The sequence below is a fragment of the Scatophagus argus genome, chromosome 3 (genome assembly GCF_020382885.2).
Source record: "Scatophagus argus isolate fScaArg1 chromosome 3, fScaArg1.pri, whole genome shotgun sequence".
NCBI classification, from domain to species: Eukaryota; Metazoa; Chordata; class Actinopteri; family Scatophagidae; genus Scatophagus; species Scatophagus argus.
Window position 1 is genome coordinate 2,208,770 of NC_058495.1, and position 12,480 is coordinate 2,221,249.

Genomic DNA, 12,480 nt, shown 5'->3' on the forward strand with positions numbered 1-12,480 from the left:
TTGACTTGTATGATGTGTTGTCTTTGTGTTATCTTGTCAGGATGTTTGTTGCCCTGTGCTGTCATATTTTTACCTTCAGCATCTTGTGCATTCACCTCATGAGGAAAATGCTGCCGTGTCCCACTCGGTGTACCCTGCTTATCAGCGAGCTGCAGGCAGCCACTGTTATCTAACGCGTTGGAGACACTCTCCATGTCACACACACACACACACACACACACACACACACAGCACTCACAGCATTTCTGTAAATCTACTTTGTGATGTTCTGGGAAACTGTTAATTTCTTAATTATCTTGAGGTTTGTCATTTCAAGGACATTTTCATGGAAACAACAGTCTGCGTTCATGTCTTGTTCTAATCACGTTTCTGATTCAAAGTCCACATCTTTAGTTTCAGATGCCTCAAGGTCTTCCTGCTGTACTCACTGTCTTTGGCATTTTTTTTGACTCATGAATGATATTGGCTGTTAAAATTGACTGAAATTTGTTAGACTCTAAATTATACAGTATTTTTAGACTTCAAGGACAGTAACAAAGAATAATGGAAGTGTGTGCTGCAGCCAAGCTTCCCTCCTTCTCTGCTGCTTATTATCTCACCTGCTGCTCCATAAAAAGGATACTATTGAATAGTACTGTTTTTGAAATGACTCGTCAGTCGTACAACCCGACAAATGACTTTTGATATTTTACATAGCAAAATTAAGTTAATCAAGAGGAAGGTCATGTTGTAATTTGAATGACTTAGATGTTAGTTAGAATTTGTTTGAACTCTATTCTATTTTTTTATTTTTATTTTTTTAAAGTAGCTGGTAGGACTGCAACAATTAGCCGATCAATCAGTTCGCAAGGAAAATTTTCATTTAGACAAATAACAAATGTCATTGTCAACATTTGCTGGTTGCTGGTTACGTGTATGGATTTGATGTTTTTGCTTTGTCATTTGGACAAACTGTTGGTTGGACAAAAGAAGCAGTACGAAAACATCAATTTTATGACATTTTATAGACTAATTGAAAGAAATAGGTAGATAAATTTACAATGAAAATAACCATTAGTCACAGCCTTAGAATAAAGTCCATCTTAGAGATCACAAAGAAACAAGAGAAGTGCTTTAATTTGGCCATGATAATGTAAATATTCATATAAAGTGAAATGGAACAATACCTTTATCCTTACTGATCATGTTTGGCTGATCTGACTAGCTGGTTTGCCTAACAGAGAGCAACTATTACAGCTCAGATTTCACTTGGTTGTTTCATTTCCTTTTTGAGGATTAGCCAAGAGTAAATGGAAAAACATGATTTTTCTGATGATCAGCGTAAACCTTCTGGTCCCGTCTGTCACAACAACAGCTGTGTTTGATTGAAACCTCAGAGGCCCCTGTTAGTATGGAGCCCAGAGGAGGTCAGCTGGCTCCAACCCCAGCTGCAGGTATTTTCACCTGGGCCGTATCAAAGCTGGGATGCCAGCCCTGCAGAGCTCGTTAGCTATCAGAGCTAATTGAAGGGGTATCCACTTCACAGATGCTGACGCACTTCAAAGAAGTTCCCCTTCAAAGAGCACACAGGTCAGAGTGGGAATAGGAGGCGAATCATAAATATATTTATGAATTCATGTAAAGTAGTGAAGGACAGGTGCAGAGAAGTGGCCTTTCACAAAGTTCACTAAATGCTAGTTAAAATTATTTTTAGTTTTAGTTATGTCTAAGAAGTTCCTCAACTCAAGTTTAAGTCTTGATCTCATACTTTTTTGAAGCTGGGTGAAACACAGCCTGTTAACACAAGGTTGGAAGCACACCATCATCTTAAATTTAGTTTTATGCTGTAATACAGCGAAATGGCAGTTTGACTTTTATCTGGGTGAAACAGAGTGCATGGGCGTGGGCTGTATAGTGACAGAGGGTTTTGATAAAACTCTTGAATTTTACTGGTTTGTTCAAAACGGGTCTTGGCTCATCAAAAAAAAAAAAAAAAAAAAGGCTTGTCATGATTTTGGTTCTAAATCGAAAACAAATCGATCTAAACATTTCAATTAAACAAAACAGAAACAGGAGCGATGAGTCTCACAATATTTTTTTCTCTTTCGCTGCCACTCCCTGCATCCCGTAACGCTTTTTTCCAATAGGCAACTACTGCACATATTCAATGGGCTGCATATCCAGGACACCCACATTTTTTTTGGCATCTGTGTGAGGCAAGCGGTTCCTATTTGACTGACGATGCTGTCTTTTGGTGCAGTGTCCTGGTCATCAATCACCACACCATCTTTGTCCTGTCTTATCCATGACTCTCTCTCTGTTTCTTTTGTAACTTATCAGGAACATGAATGTTTCCCAAACAAGCTGTTCTTGCAGCTCTGGCGTTTCAGCAGCATAAGCTAAAAGTTTCTGGTTGAAACTGTGAGTGTTGGTTCCTTATGTGCAACATACTTTAACCTGATGCGTCATCTGCATGCAAAACCAAGAACATGGTGGTTTTGTACAAATAGAAGGGAGAGGAATGCCTTTCTAAATAAGAGATATAACTGACCAAATATGGGCATGTGGAATATTCCCCTCTTGTTGGATAAGGCTGTTGACACCATGGCTAGGAGTGACTACCTCTTCCAGTTCAGAGAAACCCTAATGGACTGTATTGTTTCATGAAAAAAACCCCAATCATTAAAGGGACAGTGCTCCAAATATTTCAGCCCTCCTTTGTATTTTTATTTCTGCAGCCTGTTTTCCTTCATCCTCTACAACAATGGAGGCTTTTATCTAAGTGCTCCTCGTGCACATTTGCACCTGGGGACTGACTACCACCAGTGTCTGATGTGTCACACCCCCCACCTCCACACACACACACACACACACACACAGAGGCTGCTGCAATCTGTTTCGGTGTGTTTGGGTTATGATCAGTGTGGATCAGGACTCTGCAGTGTTGAATGGGCTGAGCTTCGAGCCTGTAAACAGGATTATTGAATCTCTGGACGCTCTCCAAACGTTGCCGCTCTGTTTGGTTCAGATCTGTTTTCTCCCAGATCCCCTTTTCTTTCATGAAGGACATGTCCTCTGTGCTGCTGTTTCTTGTGTCCTGTTGAGTTTAGAGTTCACCAGCAGTCTCTCCCTTCATTTCTTTGCCTCTTTGGCCTCACCCAGTCCTTTCAATTCATCTGATTGTAGGTAATCAAAAGGTACCTGCATGCACACACAAGTGTTTTCTCATTCAGTCTTTGTGGTAATGAAGTTTCAATTTACATGTGTCTCTTTCAGACCTTCAAGGCAGATGACTATATTTGGCTAACATGGGCTCTTGTGACCCATTGTACAAACTTCAGTGTGTTAACATGCTTTTAATGACTTATGATTCCAGATTTTAGCCTGTTAAGAAGAAATAACTATAAGTGTTTGAAACACTGAAACACTGTGGGTGATAACACACACTAGTATTTTAGCCAGGAAAGGACTAAAGATATTTGACAGTCAAGTTTCCTGCTGAAGCAATCGTGTATTCAGACACGCACATAATCATGTTTCCATCACTTAGAGGGACAATATGTAGACTTACATTAATTTCCTGAAAACTTATCATACCATAATCTTTTCTTGCCTCACCTTAAACTACACCTGACCTTAATCTAACCTTACACCAAATCTTCACATTAAAATTTAATCAGTTAAGGAAAGTGAGTCCCTACGATGTGACTCTGTAAAGAGATTTATGTAACATGTAATGAACCTCCATGCAACACACACACCACACACACACACACACACACACAGCAATACAATAGATTGGGGGCCTCAGGTTGTCTGAACTTCTAACTCATCTAGCCAGTCCATCAGGAATCTCAGGAATGAGATTTCTACATGAGCCCAAAGACTATGGCTGAAGTGTGTGTGTGTGTGTGTGTGTGTGCGCGTGTGCGTTTGCACTTTTGCCCAACAACGCTGAGCAAATAAAATTTTGCTCGGACAGGTTTAACCGTCCACACTAGGAATGTGCATGATTAGTCGACTAGCCCTTTTACATGTTGTTCCCCTTGACAGTCAGATTCAGAAATACTAGTCGGTTATGAGACTAATGTTATTATTCTTCTAATGTACATGGAGGGGCCATTTCTAAAGTTAAATATTGGTAGGACACCATATTGTTCCAGAGGTCCGAAGATGTTACCTTTGTGCTTTTGGGTCACCTACAGTTTAGGTAGGAACTGTCACTCAGGGGCAGGCGTTGCTGGACGGCGCTCTGTATGGCTGTATGTAGGGTTATGTACAGTGGATATGGATTGTTGCATGTAACACACTGAAGAACATTACCATTGAGCAGATAATATTCCATCAAAGACAGGAAGCAGAAGCTGGATTTCATTATTTCACTAGACAATACTAACGAGTGCTATTTCAAGCGTATCAGTTATTAGCCTGTTACATGCAGCCCCTCAGTGGCTTCCTGAATTTCAGACATTTAGGGTCCAGCTTTTCCTTTAGATTACATTTCTAAATTACTGTTGCTGGATAGCTTTTATTTCACTTAATTGTAATGTAAAAGTTGTCATCAGCTCCAAAAAGCTTCCTAGAATTAGAAAGTAATTTAAAGGGTACAGCCTTTAGTCACTGAATTAATACTGCCATTTTTGTGAGGTTGAGATTTTAAAATCTGAAATTAAAAGCCGTCTTTTTTCTCTTGGCTATCGACCCTCCTAGTTTGACTTGCTGGATAAACATTAAACTGGTTTCTGCAAGCGCATCCTTTCAGATGGTTTGGATATCTGATGGAACAAAGTTTGGACAAACAGCTTCAGATTGCAGTCCCTACCCAGTGACATTTCATGGGCAAAGAGAGCTGATTAAAAATAATAAAACAGGAAACTGGCAGCAAGTCTTCGCCTATACTGTTTCCTGCTGTGATGAGTCATTTAAATTGTTGCGTGTGTGTGTGCGTGTCTGCAGAATGGTAACCTGAACTTTAGCTGCCATAAATGGAAAGTTGACACATACTAAATTGAAACAAACAGCTGTTTGTGTTTGTGAGGAAACATCCTGGAGATTACAACTTGGGTTTGGATGGATTTGAGTCTGTGTGTGTGTGTGTATAATGATGCTATGCAGTCCAGACCTCTGTCTTGTTTCTCTGCAGTGTGGGGATTTCCTTTTTCCACTCTGGTCATGTGACTGCAGACATGGGTGTGGTCTCCTGCATTCTTGGCCTCTCTTTCCCTCTCGCTCTCTCATTACTCTGTCTGGCATACGGCGACACTCCTTTGCACACATATCGTCGTCTAGACCAAACACACACAGACTCAGTGTCGACTGCTTGATGTGCCCTGCATGTAGAAATGTGTGTGAGAAGTCACTGTGACTTGATTTGTGTGTGTGTGTGTGTGTGTGTGTGTGAGAGAGAGAGAGACACACACACAGAGAGAGAGAGATCTGTTGCTGGGTGCAACACAGAAAAGTTCCTTTCTGTGTGGAGGGTGTGGCAAGCAGCGTGTTTTCATAGTGGGACTGTGATGTGTGTGTGTGTGTGTGTGTGTGTGTGTGTGTGTGGAGGAGGGCAGTGCAGGCTGGCTGGTTTAGTATGCAGAGCAGGTGTGTCTGCAGAGGCACAGAGCAGAGAGGAGGAAGAGGAAGGAGGATAACTGCAGCTGAACAGAGGGACAGTCTGGCTGAATATAATGAAAAACCAGAATCTTTTTCATGAACTGAAACTGATGTGTGTCTCTGGGTTTTTTAATTTATGCTGTCCCTGACCACATCAGTGACAGCAGCTGCATGACTATTTTACTTAAAGTGAAATGTAAGAACCCGCTGACAGTCAAAGTGTTAAGAGAAGTGTCTGTGATAAAATGTTCTGAAGGAAGGAACTGTGGGTAATGTTGGGTCTCTCTGTATTAAAGACCTGATCTGTTTGGAAAGTGTCATGAGATAGCTTTTGTTGTGATTTGATGCTATAGAAATAAATTGTCTGAGAGGCACATTTGAATGTTGACCCTCTGAGACTGACTGACTCTGAGAAATTTTGATGATCTTCAATGTCCAGCCAGTTTGAGAGAGAGAGAGAGAGAGAGAGAGGGGGAACTGCTGTTGGTTTCTACTCTTGTTTTAAAACTACATGGCGAAAATGATGATGAATCAGCAGGGAAGTAGGGACGCTGACTGGCTGTAATGATTGTGACTGTGATTAATGACAATGAAGAAGCAGTGTAATTTACAGCTTTGTGTTGTTCAGTCCAATGCTAGACTGGACCAGTATACCAAACTTTACCACGAGGACTCGCACTTGACTCAGCTCTGACCCTGCTGCTCCATTGTTCAGGCGCTGTAGTGGCACCACAATCCACCAGGACATGTGTGACATATCATGCTTTTATTTCTCGCAACAACCACTCAACTTAACTTTTCTTCGTGCTTCTTTTTCTTCTTCTTTAACATCAAAATAATGAGGTAATAGGTGCATCTTACAAGCTACTTTTCCAGTGGATATTGCAATCTTTCCTGCAAATGTTTCACAGTAAAAGCCTTGTTAGGTAGTAAAGTGTTCTCATCCACTGAAATGCGAGAGAGCTTTTAATTTCAAACAGATACAGGAAGTTTTGATTTGTATCAACAGCATATTGCACTAACTTTAAGAGGACAAGCACAAGTGGATTAAAACAAGGCTTTGTATTGAATTACTGTAGCTTGTAACATAACGTTAGCAAGCATACCCTTCACCAACTCATTACTGATGGCGGTTCTCTCTCTTGTTAATGTTGGGCAGTAGCAGCACTGTGTGCCCAACAATAACACACAGGGATGCATCATTCTGTGGTGGTGATCTCATGGCTCGTGCTGATTAGCTGTATGCAGCTAGCTTTCTCCACCTACACCTGACAAATGCTGGTTCAGTCAGTTTGAATAAATCAAACTCTTTTAAGTTTGTGCACAAGACAGGACTGGCAAAACCAGAAACCTACCCAACTTTACGTGCCAAGTCTTGTAGATTATATTCCCTGTCTTATGGCTGCACCACTCAAGAAGGTTCCTGCAGACAAAATTGAGTTCAGACTATAGCTTGTGTTCAGGGAATGTCTAGTTTTGATTAGAATTTTGGTCCCTTTAACAAAAGCAAACATTTTTTTTAAAATATTTTAATGAAATTCGTCACAGCTATTGTGTTAATGTATGTATTTTTTGTTCCTGTCTTTCCGTTTTCTTAGTCGGGAAAATTGCAGTGTCTGTAATAAAGAAGAATTTCCCCTCGGGGATAAATAAAGGAATTCTCATTCTGATGTTTGGAAAACTGCTAATGTAAACACATGCATCTGGTTTTCAGGTGTTTTTCAATAGGTTTCCATCCACAATGAAACAAAAGAAATTAAAATGATTTTCTTCTTCTTCTTCTGCCTCTACTTTTCCACCAGCCTGTACAAACACATCAATATTAGAATGTGGAAAGAGAATCCAGTCACGTCATAAACAATGGAATCTTTCCATCTCTGCATGATAAGAACACAGCATGAGACAGGAGGCTTGTAGGTTTTGTTGTTTACTTTTACCGTATCTGGTGGCAACATGGTGGCCGCAATTTAATTTTATCTGGAGTCAGTAACAAACAGATAAGATGGACAATGAACAGACACACTGTTTCACACGTGGGCACACACCACTGTCACACCAAGGTGATTCACAGTGGTTCCGATTGGGATTCTGATCTGAGAAAATACTCTCCTGGTTTTCCCTCTGATGTCCTTGGACTGCTTTGCCTCAACTCTGAGTGAATTTTCTGATAGCTATGATGAGCTATGTATTATAAAGTTCTTTCACTTGGTTTAGTCGAAAGCTCTACCTGTCCGTTGGTAGGTTTAAATGTTCTATAATAATCTGTATGTATGAGCAGTAAAACTGGGTTTAATATAGTGATGTGTAAATTTCCAATTAGCAAACGAAAAGTGAGCTGATGCATGTTGACCTTAGTCTGACTTAATCTGGCATCATGACGGTCCAATCAGACCTGCACTTTGTCAGCAGTCTTTACAGTTGTGATCACAGCCGACAATGTAGAAAACTTCCTACTATCATCTGGCTGTACCCGCACTGTCTCTGCTTTAACTCAAATTTCTACACAGTTTTTCATCTTCAGAGGATAAACCCCATTTGTTTTTGGACAAAGAAAAGTGACCGGTTAGCGCAGTTGTAATTTGAACTCGAGCTTGTATTTTGTTGTGGGTACGTGTATTACATTTTAGACTCAAGCACAACAAGATTTTATCCCAGCACTCCTAAATACTACTACCAATAATAATGATTAATTATTATATTATATATTATATCTTTACTATTTTTGTCCCCTGAAAAAAGATATATAATTTATGTTGTTTAACCAATTTATATGCAGTCATTTCATTTCGTGTGAGATGTCTTGCTGTCATGTACAGTCGCATTACATGTCTCTTCTCTGCTTTGTGGGCGGGGCTTAGGGTTAGACCTACACTCATGCACACGGAGCAAAGCAGGGGAGGGACAGATGAGGATAATACTCTGTTTAGTTATGTTTCTTTGGTTGAAAGCAAAAAAGAGACAGAGGAGGGTAGAGAGTGACAGAAGGAGAGAGAGCAGGATGGAGTCAGGTGTGTGTGTGTGTGTGTAGGTTGTCAATATGTGCGCATCAGACTGTGTTAATCGAACACATGCTCGTTAAAGCGTAACAGCCACGTATTCAGTCACACGACGGGCAAGAAAAGGTAAGTGTCTGTGTGTGTGTGTGTGTGTGTGTGTCTCAGCAGGTGTGTCATTAAGGTCTAAAGATAGGATTGCTCACCTTTGGACTTCAGTGGGTGCAGCAGTGTAGTTCAGCAAGCAATGCAGGGCTGCGTTTGTGAAACTCCACCCGAAATCAGTCGTGTAGCAACTTTGTTCCCCATTTTCCATCTCTTCCTCTATGCTTCCCACAGTTCAGAGCAGGGATGTATCAATGCTACAATGATAAGATAATCCTTTATTCGTCAAGACAAATACTTTTATGTGGTAAATGTTATTATTACAATGACCGTGAAACCTTTCTGAAATACTATTAGTATTTCTTAACCTGTGATCTCCATAAATCAAACCACACCAACTGAACTGTGAACCACTGATGCTTTGCTAGACTCAAATGAGTATTATTATCAAATATATTATCATAAACTAAAGCAGGTTGGTTGTTTAAAGTACAGTACAGTTGACTGGAAGGTACTTTAAATGTTGTTCATAATATTTATTGATCTTAAAGTCAGTGACATATATTCTAATTTCTTTTCTGTGTTACTAGTTGTTAAAAAAATCCAGCACACTGTCTACACAGTTTTATTCTACGCTGTGTTAATTTACAGACCTTTATTGGTCCAAACTACCTACTAACCAGTACCACAGTTAAAACTGATCTGTGAGGAAATAATGTGATATTAACAGTTGTGTAAAGGACCTACCCTCACAATGTTACATCTCAGCACCCATAAACTGGCTGAGCTTCCGCAGGTATTTTCATGCTAACATTAGCATAACAAATAATGGCCAGCCTAGCAAGGAGCCTGCTTTGCTGATCCTGTGCTGACTGCTGTGACTTGTGGGTGATGTAATGAAACTGTTAATAAACGAAGGAACAATGTGATGTGCTCACAAAACACGAAAAGTGGTGACAATCACTGTCATGTGATGAAGTGATAGTAATATGTTTTCATCACAATAAAGCCAGTATAAACGCATGCATATGTATGTGTGTCATATCATATCAGTCCTCCTATCAGTAAAAATAATCTCTAAGTGAAATTCTTCACTGGAATCAAACATGTCAGTGTGCTGATAACTTCCATTGTGATGGTGTTTGTATTGACCCTGAGTTTATATGGTGACATGTAGAAGAGAATTTTAATCTAAAAAAGTAAAACAAGTCACAGTTTGAAAAGGAGCCAGAAAACTGTTATTTTACCTGATAGGACTGAGATAAAATGGCTGTTCTCATGTCATATTTAATCATTATTATTATTTACTCAGCACTGTTATTCTTTCCAATAGTGATAAGAACACTATAACAGATTCCGTTGCTTTAATCTGAATCATTTGTGTAGAATTATGTACATAAATGGAATGTTGATTTGAGATGCTTGTACATTTCCTCCTTGTAGCACCTGTTTAAATAAGTAATCTCGTCATCTGTAATTAACATGTTTCATCATACTGACATCCCTAACTATTTGTGTAATAATGTACAACAGACATTAATGTGGCAGTTTATTTCATTTTATTTCTCTGTTATCTTATTATAATAATGACTCGATTTCTGGCCAATGAGCAGACATATAATAATGAATGCAGAGAGAAGGCGTTTGTCCTGGTCCATTCAAGATGACACACATACACACACACACACACACACACACTTTCTCACTGGTCGAGCAAATCCTGATATGAAGAAAATAAAAGATAAGACAAACAACGTGTATAACTTCTATTAATGAAAGAGGTTAACTGACAGAGTATTTAGGAATTGGGTGTTTTCAGTAACCTTTTTAAGAATTGAGGAACTTTATGAGCTTTGACTTTTCATTCATTGTTTTCACCTTCAGGCAGACCAAAAGGAAACAACAGTGCATAAAGTATGATACAGTATAAAGGCTCCTCTGTTGTGTTCTTGTGGTGTCCAAAAGGAGACTGAATAAAAACAAAACAAACCTTGGTATTTTTGAACTTCTTGTGTTCCATCTTGATGCTGCTGTCACTTGGGATCGCTACATCTATCACCACTGCCTTCTTCTGTTGTTTGTCAACCACCACAATGAGCAGGTGGTCCAGCATCACCTTTTTGTCATATATATACATGTACATATACATATATATATATATATATGTATATATGTATATACATGGCCATCACCCAGTAGATTGAGACTCATATGCTGCGAGTTAGTGTTGTAGAGGGTGAGGGATACAAAGAGCTGGTTTACTTCTACCTTGAGTACATTATAAGATGGAGTGCCAAAAAATGCAGTTCCTTGAAAGGCCACTTGAGGCTGGCTCCAAAAGGGGGTCAGTCCCCATAAGACTGTCTGAAAATAACCAACTTTACAGCAAAAATAAACACGTTAACATCCTTGTAGAAAAACGAATTTGGTTTCTATGGCTAATTCCCCCATCCGTAACAACTGTCATGTAATACTTTTAAATTATGTTGAGGCTTAAAATTAGGCATAATTAAGGTTATAGTTGCTCATGAGCTGTCCTCTAGGCTTCACCTCAGCCAATTTGGATCACTGAACCTGACCTTTTAGCTTTTGATGCCTTTTGGACAATTTTTTTGTACAGATGACAGAGAAATAATTGGGTTATATAATTGACTGTACCAACATACTGTCCAAGAAGTCTACTTGTTGTCCATTGTTAGATTAGCTGGGATTTAGATGGAGCTAAGTACTGCCAGGATGGCAACGCATGAAGCCACCAAACTGACATCACAAAGACTGTGCGTATTTTATGCAGTCTATGGGTTGTACAGTTATACATAATGAAGAGGTCACAGTGTTTACATTTTTAGCTTAGAACGTAAAATACATTGTTCTTCAACTTTTCACCCAAGTGTTCTTGCAGTGATGCTGCTCCCTTGGTGGAACAAGTGCCAAGTTCAGTATAATTATCCTGTTTGGCCTGAATGTTCAAATTAAAGACACTTATGTCTGACAAAAAGCCATTACTTTAACTTCTTAATGAAGCCAGCCATGGTGTATATCTTGTGTGTAAATGGGAGGCTCACCTACCTCCCCCCATTTGACAGCCACTGACCCCAGCGATTGCCCATGAAACTGATACCACAAACCACCACTTAGGAGATCCCTGACTCCAATAAGAGCATGACTGCTTTGTGTGTGTGTGTGTGTGTGTGTGTGTGTGTGTGTGTGTCGTGTGTGTGTCCACAAGAGAACACTAAACAGTGAAAAATGGAGGACAGGCTTTGATGTACACTTACATAATCTGTGTTGATGGGCTGGAATGCAACACTTTGGCCACACACTCTCTCACACACACCACACACACACACACTCACACACTGACCCAGTGGAGTTGTCCCTTTCATTGGTGTATCATCCTCTGCTTGGTGTTGATTGGTTCTCAGAGCTGCAGAGCATTCAGTCCTGAACTGATTCTTTCATCAGTAGGACAAAGGAATCCAGCTTCCTTGTGACTGTCCACAGTAATTTTTATAATACTTTTGGTATTTATTGTGGTACTTTGTCTTTTTTTCAGATTTGTAATTACTATAATTGAATTTGTTTGGCAATACTGTTTGTACATTTACACAGTTGCGACCAGTAATGAATTCAAATTCCAACTCCAGGCTTTAGTGGAAGTGTGTTTCGCTCATTGTATAGCTGTGTGAGTAGAAGAGTGAGGATTTATTGATTAACTCAGCTGTAGAAAGGATGCTGAACTGTCAGGTAGGTTATTATCATTTTTGTCTTATTTTACACCTTTTCTTTTGAATGT

The 12,480-nt window shown here is 39.6% G+C and overlaps 1 protein-coding gene across 7 annotated transcripts in view; it reads left to right on the plus strand.

Annotated features, from left to right (window-relative positions):
* The window catches only part of LOC124054618 (plasma membrane calcium-transporting ATPase 1-like), a 93,389-nt gene that overhangs the window by 17,812 nt on the left and 63,097 nt on the right, over positions 1–12,480 (plus strand). Inside the window, exon 1 of one of the 7 annotated variants that reach the window (XM_046380830.1) lies at positions 8,453–8,708. The exons of the other annotated variants lie outside the window; for them this stretch is intronic. The gene's annotated coding sequence lies outside the window, so the exon portion shown is untranslated. Of the gene's footprint in view, positions 1–8,452; positions 8,709–12,480 lie in introns of those variants that run through there. 7 annotated transcript variants of the gene reach the window in all.